Source organism: Halichoerus grypus, chromosome 3 (assembly GCF_964656455.1).
Source record: "Halichoerus grypus chromosome 3, mHalGry1.hap1.1, whole genome shotgun sequence".
NCBI classification, from domain to species: domain Eukaryota; kingdom Metazoa; phylum Chordata; class Mammalia; order Carnivora; family Phocidae; genus Halichoerus; species Halichoerus grypus.
In genome coordinates, this window is record NC_135714.1 from 58265578 (window position 1) to 58279413 (window position 13836).

A 13836-nucleotide genomic window follows, 5' to 3' on the forward strand; every position below is an offset into this window, starting at 1 on the left:
ACCAGGTAGGTCTGAGCTCAGATAGGCCTCAGTGGCTCAGCAGGGAAGGGCAGAGACAAGGAAAGGAGACTCGGTCTAAGCAGGCAGACGAGCTCAGGAGCCTGAGAAGGGCAGGATCAGACAGCACCAGCTCACTGAGACCTGAGCCCAGCAGAGAGCATCCGTGCTTGGCCTCCCCCCGCTCTGTATCCTGCCTAGACGGGAGCTTGCCTGGACTGGCCAGTTACCAGAAGGAGGCCAGAAGATGTGAGGAGAACCCCGGCCCTGATGAACTCAAATGGGCCAGTCACCTAAAGTACCTTCCTGTGCCCTCTCATGGATTAAATGGTTACTTGTTTAAGAGAGGAAACTTGGTTCACTCCTTCGTGTAGTTAACAAAGGGTTCATGAGCTCCCTCTCTGGGCCTGCTCCTGGTGCTAGTCCCAGAAGGGTAGCCTCTCTCTGGATCGGCAGCCCCTTATTCCTGGGGCCACTGGGTGCATGGGGTGTCAAAAGAGTCATAATTTCACAACGAACTGAAAGAAAACAGGTGCTAACGTCCCAAGATTTCCCAGCCGAAGAGAATTTCTCCTGCCTCTGAACTCACCCAGTGAAATATCTGCAGCTTTCTCATGATTTGCTGCATTCTCTCTCTGACTATATTTTACTTTACTGAATTTAACTGTTCCTTTTGAGTAGGATTATTGCTTATTTCATTTCTGTACTTCCCAGAGTGAGTGTATGGATGCAAGTATATAGGGAAAAACATATGTAAAAGAATGAATATATTCAATATATAGGGAGATATATTAAAATATTAACCATAAAACTGTGAGCCATGAAATTATGAGTGATAATTATTTTCTTCTTGATTTGATATGTTCTTTCTAAATCATACACAATGAACATATCTTACATAACACAAACCATAAAGGTTACTAAAAAAAATAAAGAATGGAAAATAACACATTGGAATAGCAAATGTATATTTAAATTATGAAGTAAGATTATATTCAGGGCTGTACACATGTGGTTTTTGTTTTTTTTTTTAATATTGTTTTGGCCTGAAGAAGCAATGGAAAGTTACAAATATGTATTCAGCTCCAAAATAGAGATGTTTCCTCTAAGCTCTGACCAGGAACCTTGAAGTTGAGAAGAGCAGATCTGTATACAATTATATGACTTCAAGGAACTGAGAGAAAAAAAACATCGGTAATTCCACCCATTATCGAATTCTTAGTAAAACAGGAAAAGAATCCAGAGAAGTGTGGTTTCTGGGAAACATCTGGCTCCACATTTTTCTAAAGAATTTGCCTCATTCACAAAGATGGTAAAAGTGGGAAACCGGTATATAAAAACTACCACTTTATTAAGTGATATGTGTTGCAATTGGGAAATGTTTGTTTTGAGATGCAAATAAAAATGTCTTACAGTGCTTGACTTTAAGACAGGACCGGACAGGATATAGCTCAAACACCCAGACGTGTCACTCCCGCTAGTCCCAGTGGAACCCCATGTGAAATGTCACCCTTTGCTATTCTAGTGCGTACTGACAGGGCACTAACGCCGTGGCTGGATTCTCCCCAGAGCGTCCTCAGGGGACAGAAGCTGTAGCAGAAGCACTCGAGCTTGCAGCCACCTCAGGACTTGAGGCATCTTGCCACCACTTGTCTGGGAGGGAGCCGCTCAGTCTGCCAAAGGCATCTTCTGGAACTGCTGCTGTGGTCTAGCCCAAGGATTCTCTGCTTCATCTAGTTTTCAAGAGGAAATTCTCAACTTGACTTCCCAGGGACTGTGAATCATTTTTCTTGTTTGTGTGTTGGCTGCAGAGGGAGCACTTTCTGCTTTTGAGCCCCATTTGCCAGGCTCTGGGATGATGACGGAGAATTGGTCCTTCGGTCATCCCGGCGACTAAGATTGCACTGTCATCACTTAAAAAGGAGACACCTTCACATTCAACTACTGAAAGCAGCAGCATTTGTCCGCTACTTGAACTGAGGTTATGAAGTGATGAAATCATTATATCTGATAGCTTTGAAAGACATAGATGGATTTCTGCAACAAAACCTAACCCTCTCTAACACTAGACTTCAGGGCAAAGAGAGAATACTCAGAAGTTCTTTCTCAGAGGTTGTGTTTCTGATTGACCTACATTTAAAAATCTAAACTTTTAAAAAAAATATTTAATTCCAGCATAGTTAATATATGGTATAATATTAGTTTCAGGTGTACAATATAGTGATTGAACATTTCCATACAATACCCGATGCTCATCACAGCAAGTGCTCTCCTTAATCCCTATCACCTAGTTAACCCATCCCCCCACCCACCTCCCCTCTGGTAACCATCAGTTCTCTATAGCTAAGAATCTGTTTCTTGGTTTGCCTCTCTCTCTCTCCGCCCTCCTTTGTTTGTTTTGTTTCTTAAATTCCACACATGAGGGAAATCATGGTATTTGTCTTTCTCAGACTCACCTATTTTATTTAGCATAATACTCTCTAGCTCCATCCATGTCATTGCAAATGGCAAGATAAAAATCAAACTTTTATAGGAAGCCCATGTATCTCTAATAATCCCAAATTCCCTATCTTCAATGAATCTGTACAAGTAAATTGATGGTTAGTGTTAGATTTCTATTTCAATGAAAAGTATAGGATGCTTCTTAATTTAGGAAGTTAAAAGTTAAAACAAGTATCAAATATGAAACTTTGAATTACATATTTAAAAAACATGTTACATATGTGTTACACTATTTCCAATATAATTGGGAAAGTTAATTTTTTCTTAATCATTGCTGGTTATCTCTCTCTCGATGGAACAAAGCATTTAATAGTTTATCGTAAAACATATACACATTAGAAATAGTAGAGAAATATATGTATGCTAAAAGAGAATTTAACTACAAAGACTTAACACATTTATGTGGTTAGATAAATTAATCTCAAATTAATCTCAGGTATGGTTAAGTAGATTTATCTCAATTGGGGCTACTGTTTGTTGTGTAGACATACACCATTAAGAAGTATTATATAACTTGGTTTAAGAAGTTCCAACCATATCTGTTCAGCATAAAGGAATATTTCATCTTTGAAGAACAGTTAGTGACTACTGATACTGTAATTTATTCTAAATGGATGAGATTATTTTATAAATTTTTAGCTATAAACACTAAACACAATAAAACCCCATAGGACAATAACATAGTAAAGTTCAGTTTGGTTGGCTTTAGAATTCTATCCACAAATATCTAGTCAATATCCAATTATAAGTATACTGGAGAATTTCAAATCTGCAGTTTGAAATAAGAATCCATTAAAACAATGATGATATTAAGCTAGGATCAACTGTAAACCATTTAAATATATATTAATGACGTGAAAAGATAAAACGTTGTCAATGAGAATACTTTGCTAGTCAAAACTTCTAAGTTTGTCCCCTCCTCAAATTTATCAACATTAATAAAACTAACAGCAACATTAACAAAAGTGCCCTTTAAATAAAGTTTCATAAAGTAAGGTCACTTCCCTATACTTTAAGTTCAGAGGTAAAGACCAACAAAACACGGTATCGTTCTTGTATGTTTCTTGTCCATAAACACAAATGAAAGTCTGTAACACTTCAACACAAACAATACACAGTCATGGACTACATGGTCTATTTTATCAAAGTTGTTCAAGGGCCATCTGTCTTATAAAACTAAATGTCATGCATTCCACAATATGGGGTTGTGTGTAACTCTCCTACTACAAAATTATATTTTCTGTTTAGAAATAACAAGTTAATATGAATGTGACTTTTCCAAAGTAAAAGTGATTGAGTAATAATTTTGCATTTGTCACTTTATGTACTCTGTTCGAAAAGTAGCAAGAAGCCAGATAATTTCACTGCCATTCATAGAGGTGATGTTTTGCCCATTTGCCATCTGCTCACATCCTAGACCCACTTTCCGGAAACCAGTCTACCTTTACCACCTTCACACGGTCTGGTCTCCCCAGCTTAGCTCACCCTCTCTGATCTGGCCCTTTTGGTGGAGCTTATTTCTTAATGCTAACTGGAGGTACCACTTACAGAATTCTTGCTATAAGTCTTTAATTCCTATCAAAGCCCCAATGGCATATCTTGGTATGCCAACTGAGGCTCACTTAGGTGAAGTAACTTGCTAAGGGACACACCAGTAAGTGGCAAAGCCAGGATTTGAACTTAGGGCTCTCCTGCTTCAGAACTGGTATCCTTAACTCATGGACTCCCATTTAATTATTTATAGTCATTCATTGTTCGGTGAAGTGTTAATATCAGAAATCCTCTTCAATTTTTAGGGGGATATGCCTCTGTAGCTTTGTGGAAATAAATAAAAGTTTAGCAGAACCCTCACTTAAAAGTACTTTCAAGCCCGCTGATTCAAGAAAAGGGGGCTGTCACGCAGGAGCTAGTACTTGGTGAGGGTAAGTGCAATTTCAGATAAAGCGCTCATTGAGCTATTTCCCTTGAGGAAAGGGAGAGAAGGGCTTCAGTGGCCACACTTACCTCCAAGCCCTTCCCTCCTCCCCACATGCTTACCTTGGTCAGGAATGGGTATTCTGGAAACCATCAAAAGGAAAAGCCATGTCCGGGTTTCAGGCTGCACACAACTCAACTTGGCTGCCCATGAATTCTGCTTTCTAATAACTTGTCCTCAACCTGACCTCAGGGGGTGGATGAAAGGGGTTCTTTTCCCTACCCCCATTTTTCACCTGTGATTCACACTGGGGCCAGGAGAAGCCTTTGTACCTGAGTTACTGAGCTGAACTTGCTCCGGAGAGTCTGTTTCCCCGCGCTCGGTCACAAATTACCAATTGCGACTGTCAGGAAAAGGCAGGGCTCACTCACCTGCCGCTGAGGTCGGAGCCAAGTGCGGAGGAGGGGCGGCTCGAGGCTCTGCGCCTGGCAGTGCCCCTCCGCACGATCAAGCCCAAGGAGCTGTTAATTATTACCCCTGTTCGCCGGAGCAGGGAAGTGTTAGAAACCTGAGCCACTCCCTGTGCCTCGGTGCATGTTGGGACTGTTTACTTTCTTTCTTAGGAGCAGCTGATAGGAACCCTCCTTTGCTCTCTGACACACATCTTGAGACGTGAATGGACATTAACCACGGAATTGGACTGACTCTAAAACTGACTTCTACTCTCTATCCAGATTACGGATGAGTAGTTCATAAGATATGATGCTACCTAGGAATGAATGCCACTATTCACGTCTTCCTTTTTAAAATGTGGTCTTTGAATTAGAAATGTCTAATTTTCTTTCCTTTGTCCTTATGCCGCCTCCTTTCCCTGCCAGCACCTTTTCACCCAGAGCAGTGATTCTCACACCTCAGGGCACCCCAGAACCACTGTGTAACTTGCTGAACCTGCATACCTCTGGGCCTCAGCACCCAAGAGACTCTGATCTAGGTCTGGGGTAGGCTGCAGGCATCTGTATTTTTATAAGCTCCAAAGAAGAATCCGGTAGACATCAAAGTTTGAAAACTATTGTAATGAAGTACAAAAGAGGAATTGGATAACAATTTAGTTGTTAACTGACTGAATTGAATTTGGGGACTTTGCTCTTCCTCAATACCTCCAGTTTCAAAAAGGGCCCCATAGACTTAGAGACCCTCAAATGACAGAGGCTGTGGGAATACAAAGTGCTTTTGTTTGCGTGCGCGCTTGCGCGTGCGCGCGCGCGCACACACACACACACACACACACACACTCTCGCACCCGCTTACACACTTTTTAGTATCACTGTTCATTTATCTGTTTCACATGTGAAGCAACTATTGATAATTCAAAAAAAAATGTTATCTTTACAAGTGTAAACCTTAGAGCCCTCAAAAGAAATTCAATATAATTTCAACAATGAGTACAGTAAGCCGAATTGATGTGTGGTGTCTTTTGAGTTCAAATGTTAAAGTCATAGACTGATCATTATTATAGATTGGCAGGTTACCTGTTCGATAAATATGGTGTTTTAAGGATTCTGTATGTTCAAGAGGTCAGACAGTTTATCTATTTAACTTGTGCATGAGGGTCAAGAGTGACTGGCTTTATCATGTTGGAAGGTTATTTTAATAAACTGAGCAGAATCATGGGGCGCCTGGGTGGCTCAGTCGTTAAGCATCTGCCTTTGGCTCAGGTCATGATCCCAGGGTCCTGGGATGGAGCCCCACATCGGGCTCCCTGCTCAGCGGGAAGCCTGCTTCAACCTCTCCCACTCCCCCTGCTTGTGTTCCTGCTCTCGCTGTCTCTCTCTCTGTTAAATGGGTAAATAAAATCTTAAAAAAAAACAAAACAAAAAACTGAGCAGAATCAAGCCAATGGGCTTATTAGGTCACCATCAAAGCTTCTACAACCTCATATATGAGGACAGTGTAACTTGGGATTACTTGTCAGTGTTCACTTGATTAGTTGGCCCCGGGACCACCTGCAGTGTGGACTGACCTTTGAATGATGACTAACAGGACCTGGAGTGTCTGTGGCCCCCAGGTTCCAGAACTTCTTTGTCTAAGTTTATGCTCTTCCTCCACTGTCTCCACTCTATGGGGCTCATTTGCTTGTTATCAGTATCAGGGCAACTTTGTTTTGCATTTTTTTATCACAAGCATCCTTGAAGCCTTTATTCTGACTTCTGCTTTCTAGTTAGTTACCTTTAGTTAGAGGCTCAGTGACTCCTTTTATTTTCAAGTACTTACCCTTTTATAAATATATGATTTTTTATTTTGTAATATGAAAAAAAAACATAATTACACATGTGCAATGCGGAAAGTTTGAAAAACACAGATATGCAGAAGAAAAATTCACCTACAATCCCAACCCTCAAATAGAGTTACTACAAACAATTTGGTGAATGCCTTCATTGACATAGTTTCTCTATGGGTATTTACCAAAATGTTATTACCTTTGCCTTGATGTTTTATAACTTGCTTTTATCACATAAAACATATTATGAACACTTGACCATATGTCAGTTAGGTTTTTCTCCTGCAATGTGATTTTAACTAGCTGCACTATATTATACCATACAAAGTATTATTTAATCAGTTTCCTATTGTGAGAAATTTGTATTACTGTAAACAAGACTTCAGAAAATGTTTATATATAGCTGCATACAACCATGAAAATGCCTTTTAGATAAGTTCAAAAAATGAAATTGCCAATGGAAAGGCAATGTGCATTTTTAAAGAATTTGTCTCGAAAAGGTGTCAGTTTTATACTCCTTAGATAACTCCTAGATTCTTCTTCTTTTTTTATTTACCAATTTGAAAGGTAAAAAAAAATCATATCCTATTTTAAATATGTGTATTATTGATTATCTGAAAGCTTGAACTCATTCCTTAGACTTACCCTGTACTTTTGCTTTTTTATTTATTGTATTCTTTGCTTCACCTTTTCAAGATTCTTTACATATTAGGACATCAACTCTTCATCATATATGCTATGAGTATATTTCCCAAGTACTGTTTTCCTTTTAATTTTGTTTATTGTATATTTTTTTACATTCAAAAGTTTAAAAGTTTCAATATTCAATCTATTAATATTTTCCCTTATCACTTAGATCTCAATGTTAAAAAGTGTTTCCATCCTTAAAGGATATAAATATGCATACTTATTTTCTTCTAGCTTATTTATTTAGGTAGTATTCATATATTAAATTTAGCATTTCAACACATCTAGACTTTGTGATGTAAAAACTGATATTTAAATCTAACTTAATTTTTCTAAACTAGTAGTTTATTAACCAAGCAACATTTATTAAATAATTGTAGATTATGAACTCTACAAGGCAAGGACTATGTCTTAGTCTCCTTTATATCCACACAACTTAGCACAGTGGCAAACAGACTCATGGTTGCTCAGGCCAAATGTTTAATAGTCACTCTTGATTCTTTTCCTTCCCTTCTTCCACTTCCAGTAAATCGGCAAGTCTGGAGGTATATCTTAGTCTGCATCTCCACTATCCCCTATATTAGGCCAGCATCATTTCTTCCTCAGATACTGCAAATGACCTCCTAATTGGTCTTTGCCTTCACTCTTGTCTCACTATGTGCATTCTCCACCTGTAACCAGCATAATCTTCTACAGACAAAAATCAGGTCACAATACCACCTCTGATTTCCTTTGCTGAAAACCTTTCTGCTGGCTGCCCCCGAATCTGGGATCAAGTCTAAACCTGACCCCCTTCCCATGGCCTCAGAGGCCCCCATGGCCCAGTTCTTCCCTACGTCTTCGACTTGATTGATTCTCGGCTTCCATGGTACTGACTCTACACTTGTTGCTCTGGCTTGATTTTTTTTTTTTTCTTTAAGAGAGAGGGAAAGAGAGGGGGGAGGGGCAGAGGGAGAGAAAGAGTCTCAAGCAGACTTCACGCTGAGCGCAGAGTCCAGTGCAGGGCTTGATCCCAGGACCCTGAGATCATGACCTGAGCTAAAATCAAGAGTCAGTTGCTCAACTGACTAAACCCTCTGGTTTGATTTTTTTGTTCCTGGAACAGACCAAGCTGCTTCCTGCCTCATTTCCTTTGTTCTTGTTACTGTCCTGCCAAGAAAGCTCTGCTCTCATCACAGCTGGTCTCTTTTCATTTTTCTGGTTTTTCTTAAATGTAACCACCTCAGAGAGGCCTTCCATGGCCATCCTGTCCAAATAAGGCCTCCCTCCAATCTTTCTCTAACACAGTTCCCTATTCCATTGTCCTAATGGCAGTTATCACTATCTGAATGCATTTGACTGTTTTATGTATTATTGAATATGTATTTATTGTTTTCGGTGACTTTATTTTACATCTCCTCTCATTAAACCATTAGCTCTAAGGAAACAGGAACCTTGACTTCTAGGTTCACTGCTCTGTCTTCTGTGCCTAGAACAATGCTGGGTCCACGTCAGAGGTTTAAGAAACACTGGTTCAGGAACAAATAATGATGGCTTCATACATATGTAGTGAGCCAATAAATACAAATCTACTTTTCTCCTGACTTAGAGTGACACTTTTATCAAGTACTAAGGACATATCTATTTTTTAACATGATTCTAGAATTTATATTGTGTTCCATTGAGCTATGTAGCTACACGGGCATCTGTTTCCCATTATTAATAGGTTTATAGTACAGCTCAATGTCTGGCAGTACAATCTGATCAGCATTTTTTCCAAAATTTTCTTGATTATTCTAGCCTTATAATATTATAAATAGCTTCTCACTGTGGAATGATAACAATTTAGTTTATATTTAGTGATTTCACCATTAACCATTGTCGTTGGCAATTTCTCCTAGGCCAGCAGGTTTAATCCATGTTAGCAACTGACTTCGGGTCTAGGGGAGAAAGGCTCCTAAAAGGAGATATTTTTCTTGGTTAATGCCTTCTTTTAGGGTACTCTAGTGAGTGCTACATTGACTGCAAGAATGACTCTGTTTTGTTCATGCCTCCCTGTATTGTTTGGAAGGACTTTCCATACACTGGTTCTGAGTTTGGACACGTGACTTGCTTTGGTCAATGGGTCAGTTCCAAGTGACAAGAGCAGAGGCTTGAAAAATCAGCTGGGCCCTGAGGCTTCACCTTTGTTGCTCTTCAAGCCCAGAACCATCATATGAACAAGGCTGGGTTAGCCTGTGGGATGATGAGAGACCCTTGGCCCAGTTGCTCCATTACCCAGCTGACAGCCTAAAGGCAGAGCCTAAACTCTAAACTCATCTGCAGTTGACTAAAGACCCACAAATGAGTCCAGCTGAGAACAGCAGAAATACTGTCTCACTGAGCCCAGCCCACATTGCCAACCCACAGAACTATGAGCTATATCAATGGTGGTTGTGTTAAGCCACTAACTTTTGAGGTGGTATGTTTCAGAGCACGAGAGGAAGAATACATCTGGTCTGTTTTTGTAAGACACACACAAACATGCATGCACACCAGTATCTCATTAATTGGAAATCAAGAGAAGTACTTGGATTACAATGTGTTTCTACCACAATCCTGCTGCAGGGATATGATGACCCATAGCAATAGAGCAGAAAAGGAGACAAAAAGGGATGCCGGGTTGGCTCAGTCAGTTAAGCATCTGCCTTCGGCTCAGGTTATGATCCGGGAGTTCTGGGATTGAGCCCCACATGGGATCAAGCCCCACATAAGGCTCCCTGCTGAGTGGGGTGTCTGCTTCTCTCTCTCCCTCTGCCCCTCCCCCTGCTTGTGCTCTGTCTCTCTCTCTTAAATAAATAAATAAATAAAATCTTTAAAAATAAAAAAAAGGAGACAAAAAGAAATGTGGGTTATCATTAGATTAGGTCATTTCCACAGACCACTAAATCACCTCTGAAGAACATTTAGAGATGATTGTAACTTGAGGAAAATATATGAAGAACAAGAAATTGCCTGATTCTAACACTGTGTGACCCAAAACACTATCAGCTTGTTGCATGGCCATGCACCTCATTTTATATCTGAAGCTGTACTTGAGGCCTATGCTAGGCAATAAGTGAAGTAAAAAGGTAAGTAGAATAACTCTAAGCATTGAGGGGACTCCCAATAAAAACCTAACTGGATTGCCTTATTAAGGAAGCCAGCCATTCATAATGATGCAACATGATAAGTTACTTTTCCAACATGTAAAGTTTAAAATAAACATATTTTATAATTGTGAATTTTTACTTTCAAGATCTAAGTAAATTACAGTTATAATGTTAATTCTCTGAGAAAAATCCTAACATTGATCTTGAATTTAAGGAGTAAACCGTTATTTCCTGTTTAGCTTTATGAATATGTAATGTATAATATATTTCCTATGAAAACAAAGACCTTAGGGGTGCCTGGGTGGCTCAGTCGTTAAGCGTCTGACTTTGGCTCAGGCCATGATCCCAGGGTCCTGGGATCGAGCCCCGCATCAGGCTCCCTGCTCTGCCGGAGGCCTGCTTCTCCCTCTCCCACTCCCCCTGCTTGTGTTCCCTCTTTCGCTGTGTCTCTTTCTGTCAAATAAATAAATAAAATCTTAAAAAAAAAAAAAGAAAGAAAAACTTTAGAACTTCGATTTTAAAAAATAAAATTTTCCTTTGTTGAGAAAATAAGGGAGGAGAAACTGCCTTTTAAAATTCCTCCAAAACTTTCATTAAAGCAATGCTGTTATTGATGTATAGGTCATTTAAAAACATTTACATAGTTGATGAGTTTTGAAAAAGGTTCACCTTCTGTTGTTATATTGTAGGGCTGAAGGCTAACTTTGGAATCAGGCTATAATTTGTCCTAATGATGGGGATAAAAGCCACACAACTGCTTTTACAACTTGAGCAATGAAAAATAATACTGAGAAGTGATAAAAATAATTTCTATTTCTAAGCATGTTTCCTCTCTAAGAGAAAGTTTCTAATCTTAAATATAAACTATTTTCAACACTGTAATGGCCAGTGGAGAGAATTCAACTTACTCAGTCATTGAAAAATTGCTGTGTGCCAGGCAGATGGAGGCATGGCCACATGAAGGTGAGTAAGACAGTCTGCCCTGGAGGTGCTACAATCTTCAACATTGACATGGACTCCATTCAGTCTTCTCTGTCACAGGAGAGAGGAGACTTAAAAGCATACATGCTTTCAAACTTCGGTGACAGTAGGAAACCCAGGGTGTAATGGTGTTTTGATAGATTTTTAAGAGGTGGGATCCTCAACATTTTTGTTTGTTTGTTTTTAAACAAATAAACGTACTCTCTAAATGAGTGGAGAATCCTTTTCAAATGAAATAAGCAATAATCATTCTCCTACCCCAAATGTTGCTGCCTTTTAATATTGTAATTGTGTACAAAACATAAATCCAACAGAATGTGACAATGATTGCTTTTTTCTAAATATGGCAGTTAGCCAATTTAATTTTTATACCATTCTATTTCTTCATTTCTTCTCCTCCAACACATACATACACCCACTTCACACTCTTCAAGTTTTGGAAAAAGATGGATAAAATAATAGCAATAGTAATAATAGCAATAACAATAACAATAACACATAAAAAATTTTGTTCCATGTGACAATAGCTTATAAGCAATTAAGGTCAATGTTCTTAAATCTCAATATAAGCAGTTGAATAATACTGAAAGTCAAGTCATGGGGTGCCTGGGTGGTCAGTCGGTTGAGCTTTGGACTCATGGTTTCAGCTCAGGTCATGATCTCAGGGTCCTGAGATCAAGCCCCGCATCGGGCTTGGTGCTTGGCAGAGAGTCTGTTTGAGATTCTCTCTCTCCCTCTCTTCCTGCCCCTCCCCCAACTAGTGCACGCTCTCTCTCCCTATCTCTCTGAAATAAAGAAATAACTCTTAAAAAAAAAAGAAAGAAAGAAAGTCAAGTCATAGCCTGGGCATTCTTTAATGGAGTATTGTAATAGTGACCATATTTCTCAATAAAAACTGGAATATCTGGTCTGATTTCTGGACAGAATACGTGAATTTAGGAAGTTGCTAGGTCTCATGGACATATGAATGTTAAACAAATAACACAATTCTCATTAATGCAGACTATAAGTGGAGTGTTCTTGACCCTTGTCTACGTTATTACTAAAGGACCACAGTTTTGACAGCTCCCATCATTTCACATTTATTCAAACCATCCTGTTGCTTACAGCACACACTTGGCTCAGTAGTCATATGTGGAAGTAACTAAGCATGTGTGTATGGTTTTAGTTTTTCATTCAAAAGTTCTCATACTTAATGGCAGACTTAAAATGTTATAAGCTGTCAACTATTATTTTTCTTAGAAGGATCACAATTGCTTTCTATCCCACCCTTAAGAACTCCAGCTACATACAGGTCATTTATTCTAGGTATAGGTGCTTGTATAGTTTCAGAAAATGAGATAGTTGGGCTTGTGTTGGTTACACCCACAACATGCAGCTCCCGGTGTATATCCTGTTTGCACTAAGGGATCCTTCCTGGGGTAAACTCTTGTAACATCAAACAATATATTTGTGGAGCAAGGTTAAACCCTTGAGTAATGTAATTATGTATCTTCTGGGAGTGTCCTTTTATTAGTTAGAATAAAAAGGAGGAGCTATTAAAATACTCCTGTTTCTAACTATATATTGTGTACGATGCCAGTTTTGTCAATATTATAATAGATTAAAGGCAGAAACAGATATGAGAACCCAAATTATTTCTATTAAGCCAGATATTAAAGAGATTTGCAAACTGCAAAACAATGACATTCTCTTCAGCACATTTTTTTTTGTTTTGGAAATAGCTATTTTTCATAAAATGTAATTGACATGTATTAATTTTTAAATTTATTCATATTTTTAAATAAATTAATAGGTAAATTAAAATTTTTTCTCAGTTTTAATTTCTAACACAGTAAACATTGATACATATAATCTACAGAAGCAAAATTCTTTGAGGTTGTCAATACTTTTGAAAAATGTAAAGAGGTTCTAGTAACAAAAAAATGAGAATTTCTGGTTGGGAACAAAGAGACAGATGGGACCTAGAGTATTAAATTTTGGGAGTAATCAGCATTTGGCTGGTGATTTATCCATGCATGTGGATGAAATTGGCTAAGTTTCTAAAAGGAAAAGATATGACTCATAATGAAATGCTGAGATTTAGTTTTTTAACCTGTCCAAGTGTACTTCATCTCCAAAATGTGATTGTATGCATTGTTGTTCAATGGGTCACCTTTTGTAAAGCATTTGGAATAAAGAAGGCATTCAATTAATGACATTTACTTCCTATTTTTCTTTTTAAATCTTTTATCTTTCTTAATTCTAATATAGAATTAATTTTTTAGACATGTGCCAGATGACTAGTCAAGTACTCTTTGTTTTCCTTTATGCAGGAGCAAGTGGAGAAAGGAAGCGAGCAGGGAGAGAAAGTTTGAGACAATAAA

The 13836-nt window shown here is 38.6% G+C and overlaps 1 protein-coding gene across 9 annotated transcripts in view; it reads right to left on the reverse strand.

Annotated features, from left to right (window-relative positions):
* The window catches only part of RASSF6 (Ras association domain family member 6), a 48636-nt gene extending 43677 nt beyond the window's left edge, over nt 1-4959 (reverse strand). For 6 of the 9 annotated variants that reach the window (XR_013446378.1, XR_013446376.1, XR_013446377.1 and 3 more), the window contains exon 1: nt 4846-4959. The gene's annotated coding sequence lies outside the window, so the exon portion shown is untranslated. Of the gene's footprint in view, nt 1-4536; nt 4697-4746 lie in introns of those variants that run through there. The other 3 variants (XM_036078033.2, XM_078068767.1, XM_036078034.2) reach the window with 3 other exon arrangements.
* Nucleotides 4960-13836: the final 8877 nt, after the last annotated feature.